Genomic DNA, 15,122 nt, shown 5'->3' with positions numbered 1-15,122 from the left:
AGCAACATCCGTGGGCTGCGAGCCACAGACTCCAAAATAGTTTGCAACTCAGCACAGATTTTGTTTTTGCTCTTATAAATAACACCAGAGCAAACATCTTTCTTCTGTTTTTGAAGCAAGTTGCTTATCCGAAGCAGATTCCTGGGTCAACGATGATGGATATTTCTTAGGGCGCTTGACCCATTTTGCCAACTTGCTTTCCGGAGAGTTGGGGCTAATTTATGCTCCCACTTATAATTAAGCACCGCTGTCTGCCCACACTGGGCCCGACAGGGGCCTCACGCCAGCCCCCTTCCCTGCACACTGCACTTTTTCCGGCTCTGCTATCATCTGCGGGCGCCCTAGCCCTGGAGACTATGGGGTCTCCTACAATAAGCAGGGGTACCGGGCATTTGGGTATGGCCGCCTTCCCGAGAGCAATAGCGACTTCTCCGTGGCCATATGGGACACTCATGAGGATGCCAGCTGATTTTCAGCCAGCACTCCCAACCAGAGATGTGTTTTGTTTTGTTGGGTTGCGTTTTGTTTTGTTCCTTTTTTTTTTTTTTTTTTAATGCAAGAAGTGGTGTCTCTCTGTTCCAAGGACCTGGTAATTTTCCGATATCTCCCCACAGGGCGTCTGTGAGTTGTATCTGACTGACCCAGAGGGTAGAGCTACCAAAGGCGCTGTTCACCCCTTTGCACCAGAGCAGTCATTGTTGGGGTTTTGTTCTAACAAGTTTTCCTTTGACCGTGCTAATAAGAGCATTGTGGGAGCAGAAACAAGATCAGTCCTTTGGCCTCCAGAGAGAGGCCTGCAGGCTGCATCTTCCCTCAGGAATGGCTCTCTTCCTGCATCCCGGAAGGAGCCTCATCACGTGGTCCAAACTCAGCCCTGTGTGCCCTCTCTCCGGAGTCTCAGGGGGCAGTGAGCACTGTGTGGGTATGAGGATGGGGGGGAGAGACCTAGCCGAGATGCCCAGAGATTTAGGACTCAGACTCCTGGGAAAACAGCAATTTCTGCTTTAGACTCACGTGGGCAGGAGGTAAGGCAGCCTTTCCCTTTCCTCTCTCTCAGCTCCCCTGATCACTTGCTCCTTCTCTCCTCTCCCCCCACCCCACCACTACCCAGCCTCTGTCTTGGTGCATCCATGTGAAACAGGACCTTGGAGGGGGGAGGATGGCCCCTCCCCTAGAACGGCCCGTGCTCTGGCAGGCCCACAACGGCTGTGGTTCTGCCTATGCACGCTGATACAAGACAGGAGGAGCGCACTTGGGCCCTGAAATCTTCTCTGGAGGGGGTCCTGGCGCCTCCCGCAGACTCGGGACCTTCAAGCTCTCAGGGCTGGGCTCCCTCTCTGGGAAACGACCTAACATCCCCACTTCCCAGGGACCCAGCCCATGTCTCGGGAGAGAAGAGCAACAGATATAAATCCATCACATCACGGGGAGGGCCACTGAAGCAGCAAGGCCCACCCGCCAGGTCCCGGCCTCTCGGAGGGGCCCCGCATGCACCCCTGTTTCCTCCCACTGGGCCCGGCCCTGACCAAGCAGAGGGGACCTCCCGGCTCCAGGTGCCCCCCCCACACACACTCACACACCCTGCCGTGACTTCCCAGCCCATGAATTTCCTTTGGCACTTTGAAGCTCTCCCAGGAGGATTCATGAGACCACAGCAGGAAATGAGGAACATATTTTTAAATCAGAAGGGGAAGCAATGTCTTTGTGTCAGATAAGTGGCCTGCATCCAGGGCTGAGAGACTGCGGTGCGTTTCTCCTCGCAGACAGCAGGTGCTCTTCTAGATGTGGTTATGGCAACAAAATAAATGATGGATAATTGCTTTTGTGACAACTTGCCAATTAAATTAGACTCAGCAGAATAACATAATGACAATTTGTTATGCTCCGGTGGGCACTAACATACCAATCATAATTAAATGCTATGACTGAAATAGAATACTGCTCGACGCAGGAATATATAACCCCAATTCCCTCTTCGTGAAACATTATAGGTTGAGGCTTGATTTTAATTTCGGGAAGATAATGGCATTAGTGCCTATCTGAGTGGGTTTGTGGAGAGGCTGGGGTGAGGGGCGATGGGCCTGAGTGGGCAGGCGAGGCCTGTGAGCAGTGCCTGGGTGGGGAGGGGGCGCTCCATGCTCAGGTCTGAGAAGAGCTCAGGCACCCCCAGTTGAGCAAACAAGGCATAGGGGGCAGGTGGACACCATGCCCGGTTCTGTCAGCCCACTGAGAGGCCAGTGGCGGGGGGGGGGTCTTCGCTAATGGCTCTGCAAGAACAGGGTCGGTGCTGGGTCACCTCCAAGGCTCTGACGCCAGAATGTTCCAGGGCACAGCCAGAGTCACACTTCCTGAGAAAGGGGGCTTGGAGGCCCACCTTGTTCCTCTCCTCATCCAGAAGGTGTTTCTTCGTCCGTCCTCCCCTGCAGTCAGGAGGCAGCCTTGGCGAGCTGGGCCCTGCGCAGAATCCCCACCCAGACCCAGCTCACCTTCTGGGTCCCCCCGCATGACCTTCCTGGCACCCCCAGGCTGGCCGCCTGCAGCAGTGATGTCAATCAAATCCACACAAGGAAACGGCAGGGACAACTCGTTGGGGTGACGCGTCTGTCCGGACCTTGGCGCCTTCCCTGCTCCCAGCTGCTGGTACCCAGAGTGGGCAGCTTAGCCCAACAGGGACCAGTTGAATCTTTCCTCTAGGTACCTGGCAACTGAGCAATGCCGTAAAATTGTCCTAAGTGCCTGAGTCTAGCCTGACACAGCACCGCAGGAGCAGCAGTCTCTCTTCCTCCTGGGAAGGCCACCACTAGGGTGTGGACCGGCTCAGGACAGATGGCCTGCCCCTTGCTTCATGGCTTGCCACCTTCTCCCGGTGTCCTCACAGTGAAGGGGTCCATGGGGCTTCCTGGAGTCTCTTTGATACAGGCACTAACCCCAGTCATAACACCCTCATGGCCCCTCATCCAAACTCCGTCAGAATGGCAGTTAGGGGCAGAGAGATGGTTCCTGGGCTAAGCATATTGCATGCAGTAGGCCCCAGTCCAATCTTTGGCGCCATCGGGTCCCCTGTAATGATCCCCTGAGCAACCTCCAAGCACTGCACCAGGGGGCTGGAGCGATAGCACAGCAGGGAGGGCATTTGCCCTGCATGCGGCCGACCCAGGTTCGATTCCCAGCATCCCATAGGGTCCCCCGAGCCCTGCCAGGAGTGATTCCTGAGTGCAGAGGCAGGAGTAACCCCTGAGCATCACCAGGTGTGACCCAAAAAGAAAAAAAATAGTTTCCAAGCACTGCACCAGGAGAAGCCCTCGATCACTACTGGTTGTGGCCCAAGAAACACGGAAACACAAAGACATTGTGGGTTAGTTTTAACAGATGAATAGGAGGCGATAAACCACCAGTCCATAGCCACATCAGTTTTACAAGGGCATCTATAGTATAATGTGACTGACCCACACTGAACACTCTCATAGTATGGACTATGCATTCAAGTCTTAATATATTTGTTCACAGTTTAGCCCCAGTAGTCAGCAAGTGGTCTGATAAGTGCTAGGAATCTTTTCAGAGGGCCCGCTGTTGTTTCTGCTCCAAGGAGGGAGTAATCTCTGGGCACTAGAAGCTTCAGAAGACTCGCAGAGCACCTGGTGTTTGCTCTTTCTCCCTTCACCCATAACTGGAAATGGTTCAACATTAAACACACAGAGTTTGAGAAAATCTTTTAAGATTGGGAGCAGGACAACAGCATGTGGCATTAAGTATGACACTCACTAATAGTGGATATGGTTGTTCTCTACTAGATTTAGAAAGGTTTTTAAACACACAGCAATTAACTACCCAAATCTGACTTCTATTGATTTTTTTTTATTATTTGTCATTCTTTTATTTTTTTGTTTACTAAATAATATGAAATAAACTTGTTATATGCCTGCCACAGGAGCAAAAATAGCTTTATTTATTACAGGGAAGATATAATGATTACTGCAATAAGATGCAGGTACAAAACAAAATTTAAGGCTATATATATATATATATATATATATATATATATATTTTTGCTTTTTGGGTCACACCCAGCAATGCACAGGGGTTATTCCTGGCTCTGAACTCAGGAATTACTCCTGGTAGTTCTCAGGGGACCATATGAGATGCTGGGAATCGAACCGGGGTTGGTTGCGTGCAAGGCAAATGCCCTACCCGCCATGTTATTGCTCCAGCCCCGAGGCAATATATTTTAGATGCCAGAGTTGAGCACTTAATTATGTAAATAAAAACAGGCAGTATGCCATATTGTAGTAAATGATTTTATTTATTTAGGTAGTTTAAATTATACAACAATCAACAAATTGACTTTCATTGATTTATTTTTTGATAATCCCATTTGCCGTTCTTTGAATTTTTTGTTGGAGCAAGCAGTATGAAATGAATTTTCCCCTGCTCCTGTACTGATTAGATGGGATGCTTTGTTAGTAACTATCAGAGTCTAGTTTTATTTGGGGGGGATTAGAGGGGATCTTCAAAGAGATGTTCAAGATGCATGGAGGCCTCTTCAATAATTCTTGGCCAACTGGGCCTGTAGTTCAACGTGCAGCCTGAAGACACAGTGCTGCTTGGGCTGAATGGTGCCAGGGACTACCCGGACACCCTGTGCTGCTCAGGGTCTCCAGGGCTTCACCCAGAGTGCCGAGGGACCACGGACTGCTGGGGATACAACCAGGGTTGGCCACATGCAAGGCAAGCACTTAACCCCTATGCTGTCTTTCCAAAGCCTAGGATATGCATGTAAATATAAACATATATTATGTATATATACGTATATTAATGGGCAAGTGACAAATGAAAAATGGACTGGAGCAATAGCACAGCGGGTAGGGCATTTGCCTTGCACACAGCTGACCCGGGTTCGATTCCTCCACCCCTCTCAGAGAGCCTGGCAAAGTACCTGTGGCGTATTCGATACACCAAAAACAGTAACAACAAGTCTCACAATGGAGACAGTACTGGTGCCACTCGAGCAAATCGGGACAACAGTGCTACAGTGCATATTAGCCCCAAACCATCTATTAAAAGATTTAAGGTGATTTTATGGGGGGAAAATCAATTAAATGGTAATTACTTTGTTTGCTTTTGAAAGTTTAGAAGGGGGGTTCTATACAGATAAAAAAGGATGGCTGAGGGCCAGAAAGATAGCTCAATGGGCAAAGCACAATGCCTTGCAGGCCAGAGGCCTGGGTCTGACCCTTTAACCCTTGAGCCAGAATATCCCCCAGCACTGCCAGGTGTAGTCAAAAAACAATTTTTTTTTTGTTAAGGGTGATTGAGGACCCGAGAGGTAGTATAGAGTGTGTGAGCACCACAATTGAAGTGTGTGACCCAGGAGGCACCAGAATCGAAGAAGTGAGCACTGCAGTCAAGTGTGTGTGGCCCCCGGTTATCATGACCACAACAACCACAAAGATAAGGGAAGGGAAATAAATAAGTATAAATATGAATAAAGGGGATAAGCACTTGCCTTGCATCCCGTACTTCAATTTGAGCCCCCGGCACCACATATGGTCCCCCAAGCACAGGCAGGGGTCACTCCTGAGCATGGGGCCCTGAGTACCAAGAGGAGTGACCTAAACACAAAATCAAAGCTAAGCTTAAAACACAGTTGTTGAAGCTGGAGTGATAGCACAGCGGGTAAGGCGTTTGCTTTGCATGCGCCTGACCCGGGTTCAATTCCCAGCATCTCATATGGTCCCCCAAGCACCGCCAAGAGTAATTCCTGAGTGCAGAGCCAGGAGTAACCCCTGAGCATCGCCAGGTGAGACCCAAAATAAGCAAAAACAAAAACAAACAAACAAACAAACAAAAACACCACAGTTGTCTGTAATGTCCAAAATGAGAGGGTGGGGGGAGGGGCAGAGAGGTATCTTCCATAGAGGCAAGCTGTAGAGGAGGGAGTTGGGGGTGGTGGGAAGGAAACTGGGGCCACTGGTGCTGGGAAACGTGCACTGGTAGAGGACATGTGCACTGGCTGGAACATTGTATGACTGCAACCCTACCACGAACAGCTTTGTAAATGCTCTATCTCACAGTCATTCAAAAAAAAAAGAAAAGAAAAAGACAACAAGACAAACAACAACCAAAGAACACAGTTGTTTGGGACTGGAGTGACAGTACAACAGGTAAGGTGTTTGCCTTGCACGTGGCTGACCAGTATTAGTCCCTTGATCACCACCAGCAGCGATTGCAGAGTGCAGAGCCAGGAGGAACCCTTGAGCATCACCAAGTGTACCCTCCAAAAAAAATAAAACAAACAAAAAAAAACACAGTCGTTTTTCCCTTGCCTTGCCGGACACCCCCACCCAACAGTGGGGCAGGTTTGGGGCAGGTTTGCCGTGGCACAGAGGCAGCCCGGAGGATGAAGCTCGTGATCTCATCCTCAGCGGCCACATCTTCTGGGCCCTTTCTCACTGGGGGGTCCCTGGCAGTGAGGCAGCACCCAGGTTTCAACTCATGGCCTTATTATGCTTGCCAGCCGAGTCTATCAAGCCATCATCTAGCAGACCCCTGAGTACGGATTTTTGAAAGAGAATGCACTGTGGGGTCCCAAGGCACGTGGGCAGCGGTTGAGGCTTCCTCTCCCACACCTGTAAGCGGTTGTCTGACACCAGCAGAAGGTTCGAGAATTCAACTCAGTTCTGACACTCTCCACCCAAATAGCATCAGAGTCCACAGGTTCTGGCCTCAGTCTCCCAAAACTTCCCTCCAAGGCTGGTACTAACCAACTGGTTACAAACGGGAGGTTTCCTCGACCCCCTCCTTTGAGTTCAGGTATTCCTAAACAACTGCATTTTTTTAAAACTGTGATGTAAAAATAAATAATAATTTCAAAGGTTCAAAATTCCAGCCTTCAGCTCCACTGCCCAGTGATGACCCCTGAAATCAATTTTGTGTGCATTTCTTCCCGGCCCGCACCGCCCTTCCAATTCCTGTGGACAGGCGGTAGCTATGGACACAGTAATAGGAGGTTTGGGATTTGCTTCACATAGCCCAGGGGTGGGAGGAGACAAGTGAATGGGATATAAAAAAAGCAAAGCTAAGAGTCGAACCCTGATGCCATAAAGTGACAGAGTTCATTACACTCTCCATGCGCTTGAAATTTCTAACACTTTAATAGCTAACATTTTGGTTTTATCTTCTCTAAACTTTTTTTTAAAAAAGGGATAAAAAGGGACTCGTGGGACTGGAGAGATAGTAGACAAAGGTTAAGTCACTTTGCCGTGCACGCAGCTGGGGTCACAAACCTGTTTTGAATCCCTGGCACCATACAGGGTCCCCTGAGCACTGTCAGAAGTGAGTGCTGAGCACAGAGCCAGGAGTGACCCCTGAGCTCTACCGCGCGTGCGCACGTGCGCTTGTGTGTGTGTAGGGGGGGGGCTCCACAAAAACATAAATAAATAATGTGTACAATATTCTTTTTTTTTTTTTTTGCTTTTTTGCTTTTTAGCAATGCACAGGGGTCACTCCTGGCTCTGCACTCAGGAATTACCCCTGGCGGTGCTTAGGGGACCATATGGGATGCTGGGAATCGAACCCCGGTGGCTGCGTGCAAGTCAAACGCCCTACCCGCTGTGCTATCACTCCAGCCCCACCATAAAATATTCTTCAGGTTGCTATTTTGGCTGGGGCGGGGGGGGGGGGTGGTGCCGGGCAGGCGGCCTGGGCCACCCCCAGCAGTGCTTAGGGATACGCCCGGATCTCTGCCCAGGGACCATGCTTGGGGGTCCCCTGGGGACTTATGTGGCAGACACATTCAGACCAGATTGGCAGCTGCAGCCACATGCTAGGCAAGTGCCTTAACTTTTGAGCTATTTTCCAAGCCCTATTTTTATTTTTATTTGTGTGGGGGCCACATCTGGTGATGCTCAGGGCTGACTCCTGCCTCTGAACTCAGACATTACTCCTGGCAGGGCTTGAACCCGGGTGGGTCATGTGCAAGGGCAAGGCAAGCACCCTACCCACAGTATTCTCTCTCCAGCCCCATCAAGCCCTATTTTTAGGTCTTTAATTCACACCTGGGATTTATTTTGGGGGTGGTGCCACATCGAAAATGAAACTTAAATTTTCCCCAAGTTCACAACCTAGTTCCAACGCTTTAACAGCCCATCCTCACCCCCACCCCTCAATGTGAAATGCTTTCTTTGTCATAAATTTAACACCCATGTGCAATACAGGGCTTTTTTTTTTCTAGACTCTCTGCTTGTGCTCCTGTGGTCTAATTCATTATTCCAATAGCTGCATTGTGCTGTTTTAATTCTTGTTTTTATCATCCATTTGATGGATAATAGAGATTGCATTCTAACACTCCAAATTTTTCTGAACTGTTTTATGGATTTTTTTCTTCCAGGTCAATTTTATTATCACATCATTCAATTAAAAAATTTTAAAATAGAATTAAATAAAAATCTTAAATAAAAATTTAAGAATAGAATTTGACTCAAATTGACAATGCTCATACAGGAAACTGGGAAGGAGAATTCGCTGGTCCGGGTGGAAGGAAGGCGAGTGCCCTGCGGCCCACACACTCCCCAGGTGCCGTAACCAGGATCCAGCCGAATTAGATTCGGTCCTGGAATCTTCCCGCCCCCGCCTGTGACTCTCCCCTTAGCCACCCTGTCAGGCTGAGAGCGCCACTGTTCCACAGACTTCAGCTCCAGAACTGTGTTTCCGGGTATCTCCCACGTTCCCAGCCTCCTGCAGCGTCTCTGCCTTTCTCTTGGAGTCTCTCTGTAATCTGTTCTTCTCTTTGGTTTTTGTCTTTAGGCACACAGCCAACCCGGGTTTGATTCCTCCGTCCCTCTTGGAGAGCCCGGCAAGCTACCGAGAGAATCCCGCCCGCACGGCAGAGCCTGGCAAGCTACCCGTGGTGTATTCGATATGCCAAAAACAGTAACAAGTCTCACAATGGAGACGTTACTGGTGCCCGCTCAAGCAAATCGATAAGCAACGGGACAACAGTGCTACAGTGCTACAGGCCACACCTGGCGGTGCTCAGGCCATACTCCTGGCTCTGTGCTCAGGGATCACTCCTGATGGGCTCAGGGGTCCATATGTGGTGCCGGGGATGGAACCCGGGCTGGTGGCCTGGCAAGCGCCCTGCCCGCTGTACTGCGGCTCCAGCCCGCCATCTGCTCTTTTGTGCTAGTGAGTCTGGAGGTGGGCCCCACCCCTTGAATCCTCAGGCCTGTCCACTGGGTCTTCCATCCCAAACTTCCTGGGAGAAAGCATGAGCGTGAGCAGCCCCAAGACTGGTATGCACGGGTGCCATCGAGGTCCCCCTCCTCACAACCACTCCCCCCAAACCCCCACTGCCAAGGTCATGGGCTGCAGCTGCCCCTGAACTTCAGGCCTCACTGGACATGGCTTTACCCTTGGTACATCTCCTCTGAGGGAGGGTCCTGGCCAGTGACTGGGGACAAGGGCTGGGTGGAGGGAAAGGAGTGGGACCCCAACCCCGACCTTGGGACAGTGGCACAGCCCAGCCCAGCCCATGTCAGAGTTCCATGGACATTTAGCTGCGGTCTCTATGGCAACCACCATGAGAAACAGTTTCTCCCTGTGCCCTCCTTGCCCCCTAACTGGCATCACCTAAGAACACCCCTCCCTAAAGTTCTACAGGCAGCAGCTGGGAATGTTCCCAGGGACCCCACCCAAGCCCAGGCATTGGGAGACCCCAGTGAGGGGGATGTGCTCCTTGACACGGGAGAGTCAACCCCGGTGTGTCCCCTGCAGATTATCGGAGAAGCCTGAGACTGACTTCTGATTGGTAATTCCCTTCTGTTCTCTCTCGGCAAGGTTCAAAGAAATGATTCAAAGAAAGGAGAATGCAGACTCCATGCCATGTCTCATGGGGGGGTGGGCGGGAAAGGGGTGCTTCTTCCTCACTTGAAATCACAGAAGCTGGGAAATTGTTGAATCATCATCCTAAAGCCTTCAGCAACCTTAAATCAGCAGCCAGGGATGTGTGCTGGGCAACGTGGCCCAGGTTTCCTGCCAGCGGGAAGGCATGGAACACTGGCACTGACCGTGTCTGCTAGGGGTTTCTGTGCTAGCCTGAAGTATTTTTAGTAAATGACAGCAAAAAAAAAAAAAAAAAGTTGCAAACAGGCTGATTGATTGACAGACAGCCCCATTTTTTAATCTGGACATCTTTAATAAATTCTGCTGTGCAGGATTATCAATCTTATCTCAGCAGGATTTCTACTCTTCCCAAGGAGACAGCCTCGATTATAGAGGCCAGAAGAAATGACTTCTGCGTCCCGAGAGCCGGTGTGAGGGGGCCAGGCCTGAGCAGCACCCCCTGCCAGAGATCAGCCACTTTTCACGACAAGAGAGTTTTTCTGACTCGTTCCACGTAGGGGATCCGTCTCTTTAACAGGAAGCCTTCCTGGATACAAAGGCAAGCCATGCGAACACCAGCCCCTCGCAGACTGTGGGGCCGCCGTTCCAAGAAGCTCCAGTCAACAAAGGAAAGACTCATGCATCAGCAGTCGGCAAAGCCTGTCCAGCCCCGTCGCTTTCCGCTCCGACAGCCCGTTGAAGCAGGAGCAGTGCAGTTACCATCCCCACTGTGTCCGTGAGCACAGTGGATGTGGAAACGTTAAGGAATTTGCCCGTGATTCTAACAGACTGCATCAGAGCTGAATGCCAGTGTGCCTAAGGGCAAGCCTGTTTCTCACTACGATTCTTTCTTTCTTCCTTTCTCTCTTTCTTTCTTCCTTCCTTTCTTTCTAAATTTTTAATTCGTCAATCACCGTGAGGTACAGTTATAGACTTACAAACTTTTGTGCTTGCATTTCAGTCATACAATGATCAAGTACCCACCCCTGCACCAGTGCCCATTTTCCACCACCAATGGTTCCCAGTATCCCGCCCACCACCCCCACCTCATCCCCCCCGACCCCACCCCGCCTCTGTGGCAGGGCATTTCCTTTTGCTCTCTCTCTCTCCTTTTGGGTGTTGCAGTTTGCAAATAAAGATATTTAGTGGCCATCATGTTTGGTCTATAGTCTACTTTCAGCATGTTCTTTCTTTCTTTTTTTTTTTTTCTTTTCGGTCACACCTGGCGATGCTCAAGTGTTACTCCTGGCTCTGCACTCAGTAATTACTCGTGGAAGTGCTTGGAGGACCGTATGGGTTGCCAGGGATCAAACCCAGGTCGGCCACATGTAAGGCAAATGCCCTACCCGCTGTATTATGGCTCCAACCCTCAATTTTATCTTTGAGTAGACAACAGATTTTCAGCTATTTCATCTTTACATTGAAGCATCAGAGTGACTTACATTTCTTTTGTTTGTTTGGATTTTGGTTTGGGGGCCACTTCCAGAGATGGTCAGAGATTACCCCGGGCGTTGCACTCAGGGGTCACTCCTGGCAGTGCTCAGTGGACTATCTGGGGTGTTGGGGTTTGAGTCTGGATTTGAACCCAGCCTGTTGTATTATCTTTCCATCCCCAAAGCCACTTACATTTCAAGGATATTATTTAATGTGGGGGAGGTGCGTTGTGAGCCACATCCCGTGGATGCTCAGGGCTGCTCCCACTCAGGGCTGGGGACCACTCATGGGGACCATTTGGTGTCAGGAGCCACACCTGGGCCCCCTACATGTGCTTCAGTTCTCTGAAATATCTCTCCCAGTCCTGTAACTACTTGAATTTTTTTCTGTTTTCTTAAGCTATCTTCAAATTTATCTTTTATTTATTTAAACATTATAAGGGAGAAAAGTCATTTATTTTCCACAGCCTGGTGGTCGCTGTATCTAAAGTCATTGTAAGGGGCCGGAGCGATAGCACAGCGGGTAGGGCGTTTGCCTTGCACGTGGCCGACCCGGGTTCAATCCCCGGCATCCCATATGGTCCCCCAAGCACCGCCAGGAGTAATTCCTGAGTGCAGAGCTAGGAGTAACCCCTGAGCATAGCTGGGTGTGACCCAAAAAGCAAAATAAATAAATAAATAAATAAATAAATAAATAAATAAATAAAGTCATTGTAAGATCTGTCTCTTTTTGCTGGTTCTTATATCATCCTTGCCAGTTTTCTTTCTGAGTATAGTCCATGTTTTGTTGGTTTGTGTGTTTGGAGGCCACTTCTGACAGTGTTGGGGCTATTCCTGGCTCTGTGCTCAGAGGCCACTCCCACAAGTGCTTAGGGGAACACCTAGTGCCAGGATCAAAGCTGGGGTATGCTGTAGCCCATCGAACTCTCTCTCCGGCCTTATTGTTTGTTTGATTTTATGTATATATAAAAGTAATATGAAACCTAAAGCAAAAATACTGAATACCAAACCCAGAACACAACTTCTGTACCATGGCGGGATCTGACTGGTCTGAACCCCCTTCAAGCCAGCCTAAGACCTGAGATCTGCCGGGCATGGACAACTGAGGAATCAAAACCTGGGTCCTTTAGTTACTAAAATACTAAAATACAGAAATCCAAAACTCTGCTGCTGCTAGTGTGGCCTCCTGACCTCATATCTCTTCATTCTCAGCAATGGAAAACAAATTACCAAATGCTTTCTTTTCAGCAGATCGACTTTAGGGGGGAGAAACTCCAAATCAATAATAGTGAATTTTTTGTTGAAATATTGAATGTAATCAAAGTAAAGTGAAATTTACCAGTTACACATGTGGGGTGCGGGGCTGGGGAGGTGGGGGGAAGGGGGGAGGTATACCGTGATTCTTGGTGGTGAAATATGTGCACTGGTGAAGGGATGGATGTTTGAGTATTATATAACTGAGACTTAAACCTGAAAGCTTTGTAACTTTCCACATGGTGATTCAATAAAAGAATAAAAAAAAAAAAAAACCTGGGTCCTAAAACATGATGGCCGCCTGTTATCTATACTGCAAATCATAAGGCCCACACGTAGAGAGAAAAAGGAAAATTGTCTGCCATAGAGGCATGGGAGGGGTGGGATGGGGTCGCGGGGGTGTGGGGGAGGGATACTGGGGACATTGGTGGTGGAAAATGTACACTGGTGGAGGATGAGTGTTTGATCCGTATATGACTGAAACTCAAACATTAAAGTTTTGTAACTGTAGCTTACAGTGATTGAATTAAAAACAAAACACAAAACAAAACCCACAACCTGGGTCCTAGTCCTGTTAGTGGCTGTGCCACTTCCCAGTGACCTCTCCTTGGGAGTGTAGCCCCAGGGACGAGGTTGTCTGCGGAAAGGCGGCCTTTCCCTGAGCTGACCCCTGCTGTCCATTCTGCCCTCAGGGGACTGCAGACCCGGCAGAGTCAACAGCTCTCAAGGAAAATTGGCCTCTGAGATCATTCAGTCTCTTCTGTTGAACTGGTCATCGTCAGCACTGCAAAGCTCTTTCAGGAAAAAAACAAAAATGTTTAGAGGGCAGAGAGATAGTACAGGGTTTAAGGCACTTGCCTTTACATGCCGCTAACCCGAGTCCAATCCCCAGTGCCGTATGTGAGCACAGAGCACTGCCAGGAGTAACTCCCCAGCACAGAGCTGGAATTAGGCCCCAAGCACCACGGGGTGTGACTCCACAACCCCAAGGAAAGGAGATTTTGAAACTGGAGAGAAAGGACGGGGGTTAACGTGCTTGCCTTGCGTCAGGTCAACCTGGATTTGACCCCCAGCACTGCATACGCTCACCAGAGCAGAGCCAGGCATAAGCCCTGCGTTTACTCAGGTATGACAGGTGGGGACCAGAAATAACACGGAGAAAGGAAATTTTTCAAAATTTTTTTTGCAGTTTCAGGGATATTATTTAGTACTAGACGACAAGCTTTGCATCTGTGAGACCCTGGGCATCCCAACACAAAAAGAGAAAAGTCTGCAGATTTCTTAACCGTGTCCAACGACAAAGTTGGCCCAAAGGACCACCACAGCTGTTCGGGGCCTCCTACAAACGCCTAAAGAAATGACCCAGCAGCAGAGCCACAGGGTGAGGGTTCCTGACACACACACCACAGCTGAGATGCTCACAGAGATGCTGTGGACCCACGGCTGTGAGTCTGTGAGCTCGACCTGTGTGAGGGGAGCTGGAGACGGAACTCACGCCATGCGGGCAAGCCACGCACTTTTTGCCCCTGAGCCATGCACTCGGCCGGGGAAGGGAAATTTTTCCTTTGTTTAATTGGTTCAGTTAGTTTGGTTTGGTTTTTAAGCCACACCAGTGGTGCTCCAGGACTATTGCTGGCTCTGTGCTCAAGAGTGACCCCTGGAGTGATGGGGTAAGACAAGCACCTTAATTCCTGCACTATCTCTCGGCTAGTAAAAAAAAAAAAAAAAAAATCATTTTCAGGGGGATCTGTGGGGCCCCACTGTGCTTGGGGCCTACTTCCAGCTCTGTGCTGGGGAGTTACTCCTGGCAGTGATTAGGGTACCAGGTGGCCTGGAAATCAAACTGGGATTTTCTGCATGCAAAGGCAAGCGCCTTAACCGTGAACAATTTCTCTGACTCCTAAACTTTTTCTGAAACAGCCTTTCAATGACTAGTTCAATCCCTAGCTCTCTGGTCCTTGGAAAAGGGGGGGGGGGGAAATGGTAGGGAAGTGGGATCTTAGGCCATACTCAGCCATGCTCAGGGCTTAATCCTAGCTCTGTGCTCAGGGATTACTCCTGGAGGGGCCTAGGGGACTTTACGAGGTTTCCAGGATCAAACCCAGGTCAGCCACATGCAAGACAAGTACTGTACCCACTGTACTGTGACTCCAGCCCCTGGAAAAGGAACATGTTAAGTCACCTACGCCATCCGGCTTATGACGCAGTCACCGGGCGCCTGTACGACCTTCACCAGTCAATCAGCTGTTGGTGGATGTTCTCATCTGGAAAATGAGAAGAAGAATATGCCCGTCCCAGTGTTGTCATATGGATTAAATGAGATTAAGTAACACATGCAAAGCCGTCAGCACAATGTTAAGTTTCTGATCAACACAAGGATGATTATCCTCCCCCAAATGCGGGTGTCCTCAGATGCACACGTGCAGGGGTCCCTCTTCCTGCCACTCATGCAGACCCAGCCCACAGCCCGCCTGCGTGGATGATGCGGTGACTGACGCTCTGTGCCAGGGGCCGGGTTGCGAGGGGCCCTGTTCTGAAGGCCTTCAAGGCAGGCCT

This window comes from Sorex araneus, chromosome 3, assembly GCF_027595985.1.
Source record: "Sorex araneus isolate mSorAra2 chromosome 3, mSorAra2.pri, whole genome shotgun sequence".
Classification (NCBI taxonomy): domain Eukaryota; kingdom Metazoa; phylum Chordata; class Mammalia; order Eulipotyphla; family Soricidae; genus Sorex; species Sorex araneus.
The sequence above is the reverse complement of the archived record's forward strand: the minus strand, read 5'-3'. Positions refer to the sequence as shown.